The sequence below is a fragment of the Stegostoma tigrinum genome, chromosome 5 (genome assembly GCF_030684315.1).
Source record: "Stegostoma tigrinum isolate sSteTig4 chromosome 5, sSteTig4.hap1, whole genome shotgun sequence".
Lineage (NCBI taxonomy): Eukaryota > Metazoa > Chordata > Chondrichthyes > Orectolobiformes > Stegostomatidae > Stegostoma > Stegostoma tigrinum.
The window spans coordinates 88,933,006-88,950,408 of NC_081358.1; the positions used below are offsets into that span (position 1 = coordinate 88,933,006).

Sequence of the window (17,403 nt, forward strand, 5' to 3'; positions counted from 1 at the left end):
TGATGAAGGGTCTAGGCCCGAAACGTCAGCTTTTGTGCTCGCTCCTGGGATGCTGCTTGGCCTGCTGTGTTCATCCAGCCTCACATTTTATTATCTTGGAATTCTCCAGCATCTGCAGTTCCCATTATCTCTGATACCATCAATGAGGAGCTGGTTTGAATATTGTCAAGGTATATTCCCTCAAAAGGGAAAGTAAGACTAAAAAATCCAGAACCCCTTGCATGACAAAAGAGATGGGAATTAAGATAGAGAAGAAAAACTATACTCATGACAGGTGTCAAGTTGGAAGTAAAATTGAGAATAAAGTGGAATACAAAGGGTTTAGAGGGAGGTGAAAAAATGTTACAGAAGCAAAAAGGAATTACAAGAAAAGTCTGGCAGCAAACAAAAGGGAAATCCCAAAAGCTTTTATACATATATAAGGAGCAAGATAAAATAAAAGAAGACTGTTCTGAAGAAGCGTTATATCGGACTCAAAACATTAATACCGTTTCTCTCTCCACAGATGCTGCCAGACCTGCTGAGTTTCTCCACTATTATTTGTTTTTGTTTTAGATTTCCAACATCCATAGTATTTTGCTTTTAAATGGATGAAAGAAGGAATAGAGCTGATTAAGAATTACAGAGATTAATTCACATATGGAGGGAGGGAACATGGCTGAAATGTGAAATAGATATGTGTAGATGCCACATAGATGTCATGACCACAGAGGAGGAATCTCTGGCGTTGGAAGAATTCAAAATTAATAAATAAGAAGTCATGGATAGACTGTATGTGCTTAAAGTCGACAAGGACGGAATGACTTATTGAAGGGAGTGAAAGTGGAAATTGTAGTTCCATAAACCACAATCCTTAAGTCTTTCTTGGACTTGGGGGGATACCAGAAGGACGGAGGATCTCAAATGTCACTCCATTGTTCAAAATGATTTTAAAGAAAGGGCCAGAAACTGGAGATCAGTCAGTTTACCTCCAGTGGTGGGGAAGCTTAAAAAACCAATTAGTTGCGATAGTGTTAAAAGGCATATGGGAAAGGATGGTTGATTAGGTGCAGCATGGATTTGTAAATTGGAAATCACATTTGCCTAATTCGTTAGAGTTTCTTGAAGAAGTAACAGAAAGGGTTGATGAGGGTAATGTTGTTGATATGTTGTACATGGGCTCTTAGAAGATATTGATACAGTGCCACACATAGACTTGTGTAAAAAGTCATAGCTCACAGTATAAAAAGAGCAATAGTAACATGGCTATGAAATTGGCTGAGTGATAAACATTCAGTAATGGTTAATAGATATTCTTCAGGCAGAAAGGAAGGTTTGTGTTGTGGTTCCCCAGGGGTCAGTACTAGGACCCTTGTTTTTCTTGAAATGCATTAATGATGTGGATATTGGTGAACAGGAGACAGTTATAAAGTTTGAAGGTGAAATAAAGCTTAGAAGAAGTGAAAACTGTGAGGAGCATAGCATCAGGCTTTAAAAGGACATAAATGTGTCAGTGGAGTGGGCAGATAAATGATAGATGAAGCTCAGTGTGAACCAATACAAGATGATGCATTTCAGTAGATGAAAAGCACAAAAAACATGAAGTAGAGGGTACAATTTTAAAGCCATTGCAGAAACAGAGTGACCTGGGTATACGTGTATACAGATCATTATAGGGCAGGTGGAGAGAACAGTCAGTAAATGCACACAATGTCCTCAGCTGTATTAAAAGATGTGGAGTACAAGAGTAAGGAGGTGATGTTGAACTTATCTAAGACACTGTTAGGCCTTAGCTGGAGTACTGTTTACAATTCTGGATGCACTATGGCTTGGTTCCAGGTTGAAGAATTTAGGATTGTTCTCCTTGGAGTGAAGAAGGCTAAGACAGGATCTGATAGAAGTTTTAAAAATCATAAGGCGGCTAGATAGAGTTGCCAGGAAGAAAGGCTTTTCATTCGTAAAAGGATTAAGAATGAGAAGGACTGATTTGAAAAAGAAGCAAGTACAAGGTGAGAAAGAAATATTTTCATATAACAGGTGGTTCAAAGTTGGAATGCGCTCCCTTATAGTATGGTAGAGGTAGGTTCAAGCGAGGGACTCTAGAGTCAGTTGGATGATTACTTGAATAGAAAAAAACATGTTAGTATGAGGGGAAAAGGCAAGAGAATTTTAAGATGTTTATTTGGAATTGATGGGCTGATTGGCTGCCTTATCCACTATAACAATTCTATAATGCTGTGTTCTCCTGCAGTGGTGTCCCCGGCTAAGATGATTGATTTCCAAAACAAAAAGGACTATGTTTCTTGCATTAGAAATGATTCCAGCCACAGATCATCTTCCTGAAAATTCTCATAGATTCCAGTTTTACTAGTGCTTTTTGATGCCAGTGTTGGTTGAACACCGCCTTGATGCCACTCAGCTTAATCTGTGTCCAGCTCTTTTGTCCATTCTTAGACCATAGCTGTAATGCAGTCAAGAGCTGACTAACCCAAACAGAGTGGCAATGATCTTGGTAGCACTGTTCATGACCTTTTTAACCACTTTACTGAAGATTAAGGATAGGCAGGTAGGGTTGTAATTGGTCATGTTGGATTTCTTCTACTTTTAGTGCACAGGACTTACCTGGGCTATTTTCCACATTGATAGATGGATGCCAATGTTGAAACTGTATATGAACAGCTTGACTGGGGACACAGCTGTGCCTAGAGCACAAGTCTTCAGTCTTATTGCTGGAATGTTAGAAGGGCCCATAGTTTTGGCAGTATCTAGTCTCAACATAGACATTTCCTGATATCAGGTGGAGTGAAACAAATGGATTGAAGACTGGCATCGGTGATGCTGGGGACCGCAGGAGGAGGCTGAGGTGGGTCATTGACTTGGCACTTCTGGCTGAAGATAGATGCAAATATTTCAATTTTGTCTTTTGCTCAGATTTGCTGGGTACCCCTATCATTTATGATGGGGGTTTGCTTCTGTTTATAATGAATTGGGAAGTGTAGTGCATTGGAAATTTGAATGTCAACTAAAAGATAATATTCTGCTTAAACAGCAACAGCAGAAATTTATATTTATATAATGTCTGCGATATTGTGAAGCATCACAACCTGCTGCACAGGAACATTATCAAAGAAAGTTTGACATTGAGCAACTTAAAGAGATACCATTTCATTTAAAGTGCTAGGTTTAAATTGCAGTGTTTTTTTATTTTCTTTTAAAGTATAATTTTGAGGAACGTGAGTGCATTAATTACTTCAGGCTTAAAGGGAAAGAAAGGAATCCATTTAAAGCAATTAATTTCCACCACATATGAAGAAGATTGTGACATAGCATTGTCAAGCACAACAGAAGCATCTCAAAGATGCATTAGTCCCAATATTCTCCTGCAACTCATAAGGTCAGCTGTTAATGGTGTAAAGTGGTTTTACTTTTCTTTGGCTAAAGTGATTTTTTTAAGTAATAAGTAAGGTGGAGCAACAGCCACAAGTTCAGCTTAACAACTAATTACATATCTGCATTGACTTATCAAAGGAGTAGCAGGATTAATAGCATCAATTTATGGCATCTAAAGAGTGAGATGCCACTTCAGTAATACAAATACAGAGCAAGGCACATAATTGGAATTCATGTCACTGTGTTGAGTTAATTTATAGAATTAATTGAAAAAAAAGGGTATTTGGAATAAACCATGTAGCTCAACTTAGGATGTTAACCAGAAACTGAATAAAATTTCTTTCAATTTAGAAATGCAATGAATTTTCAATTGCTTTATGAGCCAAAATTGTAAAATTGATGTGTTGGCATGTATTTCTGACAGACCTTATTTACCCAATAATAGGGATATATTTTTAATTAGATTTGATTTATTTGCATCTTGGAAGTTACAGAGAAAAACGTAGCACCTCATTCCTGCTTCCAGACAAGGAAAAACATTTATTTCAGGAGTTCACAAGTTTGATTTATGTTCTTAAATTGGTTTGTATATGTTAAACATACTATAAAGACATTGGTGGGTTTTTTTTATAACATCAGGGTGGGATTGGGAACCTTTGCCAGCTAGACTCATTCTGGACAGTCACCTTTGGGCAGAGGACAAGGAGAAAGGTGATGGAGCGAAGCAGTAGTTGCAGCCAGGGAAGCCTCAAGGAACTGGAGATGGACTGAGGACAGTAGGAATACTCACCAGCATGCCTATCACAGGCGATAGAAATGCAGCAGGCCAAGAGGCTGTGATTCACAGATAAGCCGTCTTACAAGACATGCAACTTAAACAATAAGACCTTCTGCCAACTCCTTCAGCCGCCATGCTCCTCTGTCACTATAAAGCCATGTGATAATTGTCACCTACTTTGAGACTTAAAGCCTATTTCAGGCTGCAATTAGGACCTATTGCACACCAATTAATCTGCAGCCCATGACCACATTAAATAAGTCATAGGCTGAACCTTCTGGAAATTCAACATACATTCCCCGTTGGTGATGCAAGCCGATAAGTAGGAACAGTAAGATTTACAGCCATTGCCGGGTTCCAGAAGTGATGTTCATATGAAGCTGCATTTTCTGAACAAAGGTCATATTGGTCATGAAACATTAACTCTGTTTTTCTCTCCACAGATGCTGGTAGACCTACAGAGTTTCTCAGGCACTTTCTGCTATTATTATCCAAGATTTTCCCAGGCTTCTTTTTCCAAAATGATTTGATTAGCTTTCTTCGAAGTTAAACCTCGTTTGGACTATAAAAGATCTTATTAAAAATGATCAAAAATTCCCACAGCAATTCTTTCTGTTATGAATTCTGATTACAAGGTTCCATAGTCTCCGGTTTCAATTAAATGTAAAGGTCATTAATGAAATTGCTTACAGATTCTCCGTAACTCTTCTGTAAAGGGATTTTAGTTCTTCTGAACTTGAAGTACTTAGTCATAGAACTCACAGAGATGTCCAGAATGGAAACAGACCCTTTGGTCCAACTTGTCCATGCCGACCAGAAGTCCTACTTTAATCTAGTCCCATTTGCCAGCATTTGGCCCATATCCCTCTAAACTCTGCCTATTCATATATGCATCCAGGTGCCTTTTAAATATTAGAATTGTACTAGCCTCCACCACTTCCTCTGGCAGGTCATTCCATAAATGCACTACCCTCTGCATGAAAAAGTTGCCTCTTAGGTCCCTTTTAATTTTTTTCCCTTCTCACCTTAACCCTATATCCTCTAGTTTTGGATTTCCCTACTGTGGGGAAAAGACCTTGTCAATTCACCATATCCATGTCTGTCATGATTTTATAAATTTCCATAATATCACCCTCAGCCTCAGATACTTCAGGGAAAATAGTCGCAGACTCTTCAGCCTCTCCCTATAGCTCAAAACCTGCAGCCCTGGCAACATCCTTGTAAATCTTTTCCGAACCCATTCAAGTTAAACAACATGTTTCCTATAGCAGAGAGACCAGGATTAAATGCAGTATTCTAAAAATGTCCTAAGTGATGTCGTGTACAGTTGCAACATGACTGCCCAACTCCTATACTCAACGCAATGACCAATAAAGGGGTCTTGACAGCGTAGATTTTGAGAAGATGTTTCCTCTAGTGATGGAATCTTGAACTTGGGGACATAGTTACAGAATAAGAAACACTCATTTAAAATGAGATACAAAGAAATTTCTTCTCTCAATCGTAAATTTCTGGAATTCTCTACCCAGATCGGCATCAAGGCTACATCACTGAAAGTATTTCAAGAGAAGGTAGGTTTTTGAAATATCAAGGAATTGATGGCTATGAAGCACTGACACAAAAGAGGATTTGAGGTTTAGGGCAGATCATCCGCAATTATACAAAATAGCCATGTAGGCCTAAGGAGCTGGATAGTCAATTTCTGCTCCTATTACTTATATGAGTGGAGTTAGTGAATAATAAGAGGATGAAGACAATGCTCATAGGCCAATCTACCAGAAGCCAGGCAGTAGGACAGAGGATAGTCAGAAGGTTTATAACAAAGGAAGTACATTAATCACAGTAAATTTAACCTTCATATAGATTAGGAGATTCAATTTGGCAGAGGTAGTCATATGGAAGAATTGTAGAATATATTTGGGCCTGTTTCTGAGCATCATATGTTGTGGATTGAGCCAGGGATCGTTTGAATCTGGATTTGGTAATATGCAATGCTATAGGTTTAACAAATGATCACAGAGTAAAAGTTCCCATAAGAAACAGTGACCATAACATGGTAGAATATAACCTACAATTTTGAGAGTGAGAAACTTGGGGTAGAAACAACCATGCTAAAATTACATAAGGGTAATTACAATAAATGACAGTTGAGTTAATTGGAATGGTCTGGGGAAGGAGGTTAGCAAAAAAGGCACTTGATGAATAGTAGACAGTTAAGAAAATAGTTCATGACTCATAATAAAGATATATTCCAATAAAGGAGCAGGATTCTCAGAACTATGGTTAAACAAGGAAGTTAAGGGTAGGATCAAAATGAAAGAAATAAAAACATACAATATCACAAAGATAAGTCAGAAGGTTAGGGAAGTCTTAAAATGAAAGTTGGAATAAAAGATAAAGATTCAGAAAATAAATTGACGAAAAAATATCAAATAATATGAAAAATGGGTAATAAATCTTCTTTAAATAGATAAAAAGGAAGTGAGAGGGCAAAGTAAACATAGGCCCTTAGGCAAATGAGGTTGCTGAAATAACAATGGAGAACCAGGAAATATCAGAGCAACTGAGGCCAACATTTGTCACTCCCATCCATACCGATAGAACATCCGCAATATTTTGGTGTAATCAATTCCAAAAATTCATGGACATTTGTTTCGTGACCATGGAGCCTGGTGAGAAATCCTAAGGAAAACTTTACTTTCTGCCGGATGTTCATGTTTAAATTCTGTCTCTTTTGAAAATGAACAACCTTCCTGCACTCATAAATTGGCTGAGGCTGATCACGTGATCCTATTTCCAGGAGTTTTTGCACCTTATTCTTTGACACAAGGAGGTTTAGAAATGATTTGTCTACCTCCAGCCAGCTCAGGACGAGCGGAAACCTCAAAAGCTATTAGACTAAAATAGGCGCCAGTGCTTTTTCAATCACTACTTCACTTTATAGCAGCAACTTCAATACAGAAGGTAAAGGTGCACGGTTATTAATGGCATTCCAATTAGCCAGTGAGATGGGCCTTTAACAAGTGAAATGTTTATTTTTGTCACATGACTTGGATCTTAATGAGTTTCAGACGTACATACTTCTGGGATTCTAAGTCAGTTGCTGTTTGACCTCCAGAGGGAAAGCAGGTCCTCAGACTAAATTGAAAGCACTTTCCATCTCTGTCTACAAGAAGCCTGCACTGTACTTGCAGAAAGGCAAACTATTATTGGACACAGATCTCTGGGAAGTTGTCACACATGTGAAATACTTGTTTTAATATCTCAGAATTTATCAAAAGTAATTGTTTATCATCTGACACCTTTCCTGTCCAGTCTCCCTGAGTTTTCAGAATGCCTATGAATCAGGATAGAGCATTAAACAATTCTTCCACATCATGAAGAATGATCAGAATGATCACTCCTTCTTTCCTCATGATCTTACTGAAGCCATACCTCACCCACACTTACAACTGTTTTCTGGCATGTAACCATGAACTGCTTGCTTTCCACTCAACTCGACTTCACCTTCCTCCTTCACTCCGATTCTCAATTCTGATTTTTTTCTTCCAAATGTACATACCTGATCAATGACTGAAAAATCCAAGAGGAAGGGTGAGATTTTGCAGAGGTATCTGAGGAAAAAGCACAATCAACTCGATCTGACAATTGAACTTATCAGCTCAGATACTAGCACAGAATGCACTCTTAAGAGCAAAATGTAGGTGGAATCTGAACATAGCAAAAACCCAGGCACAGGTAGGGTGCAGCCACACTCAGGTAAAATGGAGAGTTGAAAGTGTTAGTTTCCCAGAAGGCATCGTTGCAGGTGGGATTCTGTTGTAAACAGCATCAATGAGAACCTGATGAGGTAGCGTCATGATCATGTAACTCAGGATACTTGAAATATTCACTGACACAAAAACAAAGTTGCTGGAAAATCTCAGGAAGGGAAAAAACACAGTTAACATTTTGGGTCCCGTGACCGTTGCTCACAGATGCTGCTGGACCTGCTGAGCTTTTCCATTGACTTTGTTTTTGTCCCTGATTCACAGCATCTGCAGTCCTTTCAGTTTTTATAGGATATATTCACAGTTCTGTTGTGCAGCTTTTTAATCATTGCCAAAGAGCATGGGGCCAACATGGCATTGTGCACTGCTTGGAGCCCGTCCTATTCATTATGGAAATGATGGCCAGCCCTGTAACTACAGAGTTAAATTCTTGCAGCTTCACCAAATTAAAATGTATCTATAATGAATGCCCAGAATCTTATTGTAAAATAAACTAAATAAGTGGGATAAAGAAACATAAATTTAACCTAATGGAAGCTTGACTTGATAAATGTTAGAAAACTTTTGGGCATATCTAAAATACAGCAGAATGTGGTAATATGTGTAAGGTCCTAGATGAATACAAATCCTTTTAACCATACTTTGGATATGATCATTGTGCAAAGGCAAAATTTATTGTCCATCCCTGAGTTAACTCAGCCACATTAGGGGCATTTAAACAGTCCTTGGATAAGCATTTGGATGATGATGGGATAGTGTCGGGGGATAGGCTTAGATTAGTTCACTGGGTCAGCTCAACATTGAGGGCCGAAGGGCCTGTTCTGCGCTGTATTGTTCTATGTTCTAATTAAAAGATGGTGAGTGTCATTCTTGAACCATTGCAATCCTTGTGAGCTATGTACACCTGCAGTGCTTTCAAGAAGGAAGTTCTGCAATTTTGAACTAGCAATATTGTCAGAATGGTGATGTGGTTGGGTGAGGATGCTGTGTGACTTGGAAGGGCAAAGATTGTTCTTATTCTAAATTTAACAACTAGTAGCAGAGAGTGGCTTCAATGTTGTAATCAAAAGGTATCATTTGCATGATTTATAATTAGCTGCTTTCATTAGATTACTACCTTGTCAGCACAGTAACATAGCTGTATTAATTCCCATTTTAATATCATACAGAGGGGTATGCATTCACTCATGTGTGTGTTTCTAAATATAACACTGTTTACAGATTTAAGCCTCTTGATGTTTTGTTCACTGATAAATAGCTTGAAGTACATAGTAGTTATGATGGAAAAAGGGTTAATAAGACAGATGTTAACCACAGCCTAATGGTCATTCACATGAAAATATTTTTCTTTTTGCATGGAACAATGCTTGTATAACAATTCCAGAAGCCAGAATGTCTTCTGTCTCTTCAATAATTCTCACAATAGCGTAGCTCACCAAGTAGTTAAAATTAGTTGATTATTATTACCCAAAAATTTCACCTTTATGCAATCAGTGTGTGTGCAACAATACGACAATACTTTAAAGAAAAGTTTTAAGAGTATACTGAATTATTCTACAAACCCATTTCCTTTCTGACCATTCAACATTTAGTGTTTTAGTAACAATATTTCTATTTTATTCAGGAAATGAATGCTAGAGCCCATTAATGCAAACCAGATCTCTCATAACATCCAGCTGCAGAACAGACTTTCTTATGTTGGTCTGGCTCTCCATGGTCTCACATTCATCTTTATGACTTCTAAAGTAATAGCCAAACTAGCGGCTTGATTAAAAATAACGAATGGTTCACTTTATTATTTAGCTAAAAGTCTTTTCCATTAAATTTCAAGCATGAAACTTTTTGAATGCACATCTATTACACAAATGTGTCGTTGTAGAACTTTAATGCATCTGTAACCACTGACACTTTGAAAGAACTAAATGTTTGCCTGTTAAATATCTTAGCTTAAAGTAAAATATACTTTGTTGTTCACATATATAGACCATATTTTACATTCAAATGTCTTAGCTGCCATTCTAAGGTGTGCATGCAGGTATTAATGTAAATGTTATTAATGTAGACATTCTAACAAGGGAAAAATTGCAAATTGGTGCAGTGATAAGGAATTAATTAGCCTTCTTTTATTTTAAACTGGTCTGTATTTTATACAATTTTGCTACTTAGTCATATGTATGTGGATTATCTATACAGTATAATATGAATGTCATCAACATGATCATATGTTCACTGTTATTTTCGAGATTTACTTTTCAAACTGGTCATCACTTTTCTTTTACCAAAATGGTATCTAAAATCTCTTTCCTTGTTTATTAAACTCTCCTAATCAATCAGTTTTAAATCGGAACAAATAACCAGCATTTAGTGAATAAATACCAAAATTATTGTTTGTTTTCACTTCATTGTAACAGAAAGTATATGGTTGAACAAAATAACTCTAGCCCATTTCCCTCAACCCAATGACAAGTATATACATCTGGTAAATACTTAGTTTTTTGTTCTGTGTGATGAAGTCTTAAATAAATTAAATTTGAAGAAACAGCGCAAATAAGAAGTGACCTGTATAAAAAGGACAGCTACCCCTCAATTAAAAGGGGACTAATATACTGGCGGCAAGATTTGCTAGAGCTGTTTGGGGGAGATAGTGTGGAAAGAGGTCAGGCCGAGACTGGTGCAGTTGGGAAAAGGAATAAGTCACACAGACAGGGCAGGCAGGAACAAAGCAGAGAATGAAGTAGGACAGATAAATTAAACTGCATCCATTTCAATGCAAGAGGCCTAACAGGTAAGGAAGATGAACTTGGAATGGTTGGGAACATAAGGCTGGGATAGCATAGCAATTACAGAGATATCACTCAGGGATGGACAGGACTGGCAGCTTAATGTTTCAGGCTATAGATGCTATAGGAAGGATGGAACGGAGGGCAAGAGAGGTGGGGAGGAATGGTGTTTTTGATTAGGGATAACATTACAGCTGTACTTAGGGAGGATATTCCTGTGAATATGCCCAGGGAAGTTATTTGGGTGGAACTGAGAAATAAGAAAGGGATGATCACCTTATTGGGATTGCCCTGTAGGCACTCCAACAGTCAGTGGGAAATTAAGAAATAAATTTGTAAGGAGATCTCAGTTATCTGTGAGAATAATAGTGTGGTTATGGTGGGGAATTTTAACTTTCCAAGGATTGACTGCTACTGTCATAGTGTTATGGGCTTGCATGCGAGAATTCAAATGAGTACGAGAACATTTTATGATTCAATATGTGAATATGCCCACTAGAGAAGGTGCAAAACTCAACCTACTCTTGAGAAATAAGGCAGGGCAAGTGATTGAGGTGTTAGTGAGGCGGAACTTTGGGGCCAGTGACCATAATTCTATTAATTTTAAAATAGTGATGGAAAAGGGTAGACTGGATCTAAACGTCAAAGTTTTAAATTGGACAAAGGCCAACTTTGATGGGATTAGGCAAAAACTTTCAAAAGCTGATTGGGGGTGAAAGCTTTCAGGCAAAGGGACTGATGAAAAATAGGAAGCATCCAAAAATGAGATAATGAGAGTCCAGAGACAGTTCCTTCCTTTTAGGGTGAAAGGTAATGCTAGTAGGTGTAGGGAATATTGGATGACTAGAGAAATTGAGGCTTTGGTCAAGGCGCTGCGTTTTGGAGAGGCAAATCATGGTAGGATTTATACACTTAATAGAAAGAGAGTGTAGTTGTACAAAGAAACCTTGGAGTGCAGGTTCATATTTCCTTAAAAGTAGAGTTACAGGTAAACAGAATAGTGAAGGAATGGGTTTGGTTTGCTTGCCTTTATTGGTCGGTTCATTGAGTATAGGAGTCGTGAGGTCATGTTGTCACTGTACAGGACATTGTTAGGCAGTGTTTGGAATACTGCATGCAATTCTAGCCTCCCTGCTTTAGGAAGGATGTTGTGAAACTTGAAAGGGCTCAGAAAAAACTTACAGGGATATCGGCAGGGATAGAGGGTTTGAGCTATAGGGACAGGCTGAATAGGCTGGTGCTATTTTCCCTGGAGTGTAGGAGGCTGAGGGATGACATTATAGAGGTATATAAAATCATGAGGGTAAATAGACAAGGTCTTTTGTCTGGGTTGGGGGCATCCAAAATTAGAGGCCATAGGATTAAGGTGAGAAGGGAAATATTTAAAAGGACCTCAGGGGCAACTTTTTCATGTAGAGGGTGGTGCGTGTTTGGAATGAGCTACCAGATGGAGTGGTGGAGGCCGGTACAATTACAACATTTAAAAAGCTTCTGGATGTGTAAATGAATAGGAAGGGTTAAGAGGGATATGGACCAAATGCTGGCAAATGGGACTAGATTAATTTAGGTTATCTGGTCAGAATGAAAGAGTTGAACTAAAGTGTCTGCTTCCATGCTATATCTCTCCGTGACCTTTTTGACTCTAAATTACATTATTTACATATAACACACTTCTAAATATGTCAAAACAAATGGTGAAAAATACAACCTATTCAATCTAAAAGTATCCCTTTACAGTACTCACAGTTGAGAGAATTGCCTTTTCTTTCATCTCTACTGAACTTAACTGTGGCTTTAACTCCCATTCTTGAGAATCTTGTAGCCTCTTCCTAGAGCCTTTTTACAATTGAGCTTAAATCTTCTCAGCTTTAAATAAATCATTCTGGGCCTTAACCAAACACTTCTGGTCTGAAACTTTTACTAAACTCCTTCTACTCAGATAACATATTTTTAACAATTGATGTTGACATTTTTAACTATTGACATTGAAAATTGACATTTTCCCTTTCTCAGGAGCAAATGCTTTTCACATTCAGTATCAACCCTGCCACTTGATGTAAAGCGCAAACTAAAACTAAAAAAAAATCCTTTTTCCTCACAACCTATGGGTTTTTTCCTGATTGAAAAAATCAAAATCCCTGACCTTCTGAATGTACAACTGTTCACATTTTTTGCTTGCAAAATTCTCCCAATGTAAACAAAATCCCATTACTCCAGGAAATTGTTCCTTCACACCACAGCTTAAAAAAATCATGGCTACAGAAATATTTGCACATTAATCATTAAACCCCTTCAGACACACAATAAAGTTTGCATCACTATTTCAAAATTCAAACACTAAAACTCAAAAACAAAACAACTTTAAAGTATCTATATGTATATGTATATATATGACACAGCACACCTTCCCTGAAGAAGAATGAAACTATGTCTTTAAGAGGAATTTTCATGAGCTATCAAAAATAGTCTTATCAGCATTGAAATGTCTCACTAACAGTAGAAACATGTTGATATTAAACATGCAGTGATTTACACAGCAACCTTATCTTACTTTACTTCATGGGGACCACATCACTCTATGTCCTTTAAATGTTCTCACAATAAAGCATCTGCTGTAACATTTTCTTTAGCAAACACGTTAATGATTTCCAAATAATGCGGTTAGAGAACAGTGCTGAGATTGGACAGAAACTTGTGAAAGATACATTCATGTTAACATATGTCTCTAGCAATATTTGACATTGTCTCATAGTGCGGCCCAAATAAGCTGCCTCTGCTTTGGCAAATTCACTCTTAGCCAGATTCACAGCCAAATTGTAATTTTGTAGCCAGTCTAATAATTTATTAAATTATCTAAACGTTTCTCCCAGGTTTGGCTAAAACCAACTAAATTGTTAATGTAAACAGCATGGTTATATATTCCTTCACTGACTCTATTGGTTAATTGTTGGAATATTGCTAAATTGATTTTCTCTCCAAATAACCTAACTTTACATTGATACAGTCTACCTGGTCTAAAAAGCTCATATTTCATGTGCTCTACTGGTCAACAGAACTTGCCAATATTCTTTTAGCAAGTCAATTTTTGTGACACATCATGTATGTATAATTCATTCAGCTTAAGCTCAGAAAAGGACATGAGTTTACTTTAGTTACAGTGTTAATTTTGCAACAATCTTTATGATCCAATGGTGCCATCATTATTGGTGACCTTGAGCTACGATGACTCAATTCAATAATTTCATTGTCCTTTATGAACTGAATCTCTTCCCTTACTCTGGATTGAGTTTCTGTGTGTTTTATTCAAATAAAAGCAGATTGAAATAAAAATAGAATGTGATGGAGAAATTCAACAGGTATGGTAGCATCTATAGAGAGAGTAGCAGAGTTAATGGAACAGAGTCAAAATGTTAACGCTGTTTTGTCTCTCCACAGATACTGACAGACCTGTTTCTGCAGCACTTTCTATTTTTATTTTATAAGTAATGCATCTCCTACATTAATGTCAGAAATAGCCAAAGCCATTATTCCTGACCTATTCCTGCAAATTGATTTACAATTCTGCATTTGCCTTCATAAATCACTTTGATTGTTTTCTGAAAGATAAAACATACAGCTCATAAAGCATCTCAGAGTATTCTAATCTGATTATTGGAAGGTTAACATTTAAATTTGCAACTTTTGATTCATTCTCTAATTGTATTGGTATTTCCATTTTAATCCCTATTTCTTTGACTCCTTTAAGCATGTGTTGTGAGCTGTGTTCAGGGAACTGGCACAGGATGCAGTTCACACATATTAAGCTCACTGTTTAACCGCAGGTCCAATATTTCATGCATTTCCACTAATCATCTCAAATGCCAACAAGGAAGTGTCAGATGGACACCTGAAACTTTTTGAAATATTGTCGAAACAGATGGGCCACTTATCGTTGGCAAACCAGTATGCACGGATCTGTAATTTCCAAGATCACAAATCACAACACCAAAAATTCCAGACCACGACATTGAGTCTGTCTATGACCTCACTTACCTATAACTAGCCCAGTTTAATACTGTTCGTAGCAGTAAAGGGAATGCAATGGTATATCTGAAAGGTGGTCCCCAAACTAGCATCAACTCTCCCCATAACTGCAGCATTTACATTCAAGGAATGCTCAAATTGGACTTGGATTCCACCGAACAAGGCAACATCATCTGGAAAGACAAGCATAACACAGACTGTTGTCACTTTATTAGTTGAGGAAAGATGATAATGTTTTATATACATTTAAATAAAAACAACTGAATAGTGCATTAAAACGATGTCCACACAGAATTCCTACCATGTAAGTAATTAATACCAAATTCTCAGATATCAAACATTTATCCAAGCTCGATACCAAGAATGGATATTGGTCAATACATCTGTTCCCTCGAGTCACAGTTCAGAATGCTTCATAGATATTGTTTCCTCAAATTACCATTTGCAATGTCTATCAGACAGGAATATTCCAACAATATCTGGATTGTATCGACCGGGTTGTCTCTGTATTGCAGGTGACATCATAGTTGCCAGATGGAGTGAATGTCAGCATACCAATAACCACCATCAACTCACAACAGTAGCAAGGAAACATGGCCTCGTTTCCAACAATTTAAAAATGCCAAATCAACACGAGATGAACTAACTTATTTGGTTTAATCTACTCATCAACTAGCATTAGACTTGATCCTACCAAAATAGGTGTATACAATATATTACACAGTATGTCTGCACAAGTTGTCTCAGTTTGTTTGACTTTATATTCCCATGTGTTCTGAATTTTGTGACCTATTTATTTCCATTTTAAGCTCTTTTCTGTAAAAATACACATGACATCTAAAATGTGACAGGAAGATTGTCACATTTTTCAATTTATGAAAATTACTCTAAACTTTAGTAAGTATATACTTTAACATTATTAATCCCTCAAGGTTGCCACATGGGAGTAAAAATATTCCAGAAAGGCCCCAGCGTGTATCTATTACAAGATGATAAACATACTATTTTTTGCTTCAAAGTTCCTTAATAGAGTTCATAGTAACTATTCGATCATTAGTAAAGACCATTGCTCTATTTTTCAGGATACAATGGTTTCACACATAGATATCTAGCAATAATCTCATTGCTCATATTGTCTACAAATCATTAGCAATTTTCGGTCAAAGACCTCTGAACAGTGTAGCATTACAATGACAATGTCTACCTGTGAAGATTCAAGGATACAATTTAAAAGTACAATGCAAACCAAATCCTCAACCGATCATCTCCGATGATCTTATTTAACTTCCAAACCGAGTTAAGAATAAAAGAGATAATAAGGACTGCAGATGCTGGAGAATCCGAGATAACAAAGTGTAGAGTTGGATGAACACAGCAGGCCAAGCAGCATCTTAGGAGCACAAAAGCTGATGTTTCGGGCCCAAAACGTCAGCTTTTGTGCTCCTAAGATGTTGCTTGGCCTGCTGTGTTCATCCAACTCTACACTTTGTTATCTAAGAATAAAAGATATTCCTTTAGACCTACATGTGGTCGTTGTTCATTTTGAACTGGAGGATAGTCTTAACATTGATCTCATGTATTTTGATCACAACTAAGTGGATTCAGCAAACTACATGAAATGGTGACCAGCTACAGCTCAAGAAGATCATCATTTGGTGACCTGAACACATCCAACAGGTCCTCAAGCTAATGCTGGTCACTTAGAGACATACAGGATTCACACAAAAAATACTCTTTAGGGATGACCAAGTAATAATTCTACAAGGTCTACATCAAAAGTTGCCAGATCATATTTATAGGTCAGATGGGCACAGAAAAGAGCAAAGATTTGGTGCGTGAATTCATCACTCGTTCAGCTAAGTAAGTAGTGTGAAGCATGTTAACTTTCGTCCATTCCAACAATCACAAGAACCCTTCTTTCCACACTGGCCATGGTAGAAGATTTCAACAGATATTTTCCATGTCTGCAGTCATGATAACATTCCAGTGATTGCCTGTTTCACTGAATTTGAATGCAATAAATCAATGATAACAGCGTGGGTCTTGTCACACTGACTGCCATATTTAACATTGTTGTATGCCTCAATAAATTGCCCCTGATGATGGTCCGTCTAAGACATGCATAAGAAATGGGGTGTTCAACATATTTCCCATTCACCACCCTCACTTGAGTGGCCTAATGTAAAGTCTATGATCATTAATTGTAAAGTAATTCGCCAAGGTTTTTGGAAACATGCAATTCCTTAAGGCAAGTGTTTACCTGCACAGCGTACTATCATGTATGGGTTCAGGCCCACACAGTTCTTCCCTTCCATGCTCTCACCACCCAACCACACATTTATGATGAATTCTATTAAAAAAGGAAGAAAATTGTACAAAAGCTTAAGCAATTAACATGCAAAGGTTATCCCAACTTGAAATGGGAGAAGACATATGAGTTTGAGACTTTCATATGAACACAATGTTCACAGAAAGACGTTATGTCTTTGTGCCCAGCCTAGGTCATATGACAGGGTAATGATCAATTGTCAAGTCCTGCAAACAGATGATAAATCATCAACCACCCATCACACATGATGATGGCTTGAATACTAAAGCTAAGCAGTAAATTAGATAAATCAGATAAAAACCAGGCACCTGTAACAAATGGTATGCTTCTATCTGCAGCAACAAATAACATATC

The 17,403-nt window shown here is 37.4% G+C and overlaps 1 long non-coding RNA gene across 1 annotated transcript in view; it reads right to left on the reverse strand.

Annotated features, from left to right (window-relative positions):
• Positions 1-17,403, reverse strand: part of LOC132209590 (uncharacterized) — a 375,703-nt gene that overhangs the window by 248,592 nt on the left and 109,708 nt on the right. Inside the window, exon 2 of the long non-coding RNA XR_009445777.1 lies at positions 14,730-14,893. This is a non-coding gene — a long non-coding RNA (uncharacterized LOC132209590). The remainder of the gene's footprint in view (positions 1-14,729; positions 14,894-17,403) is intronic.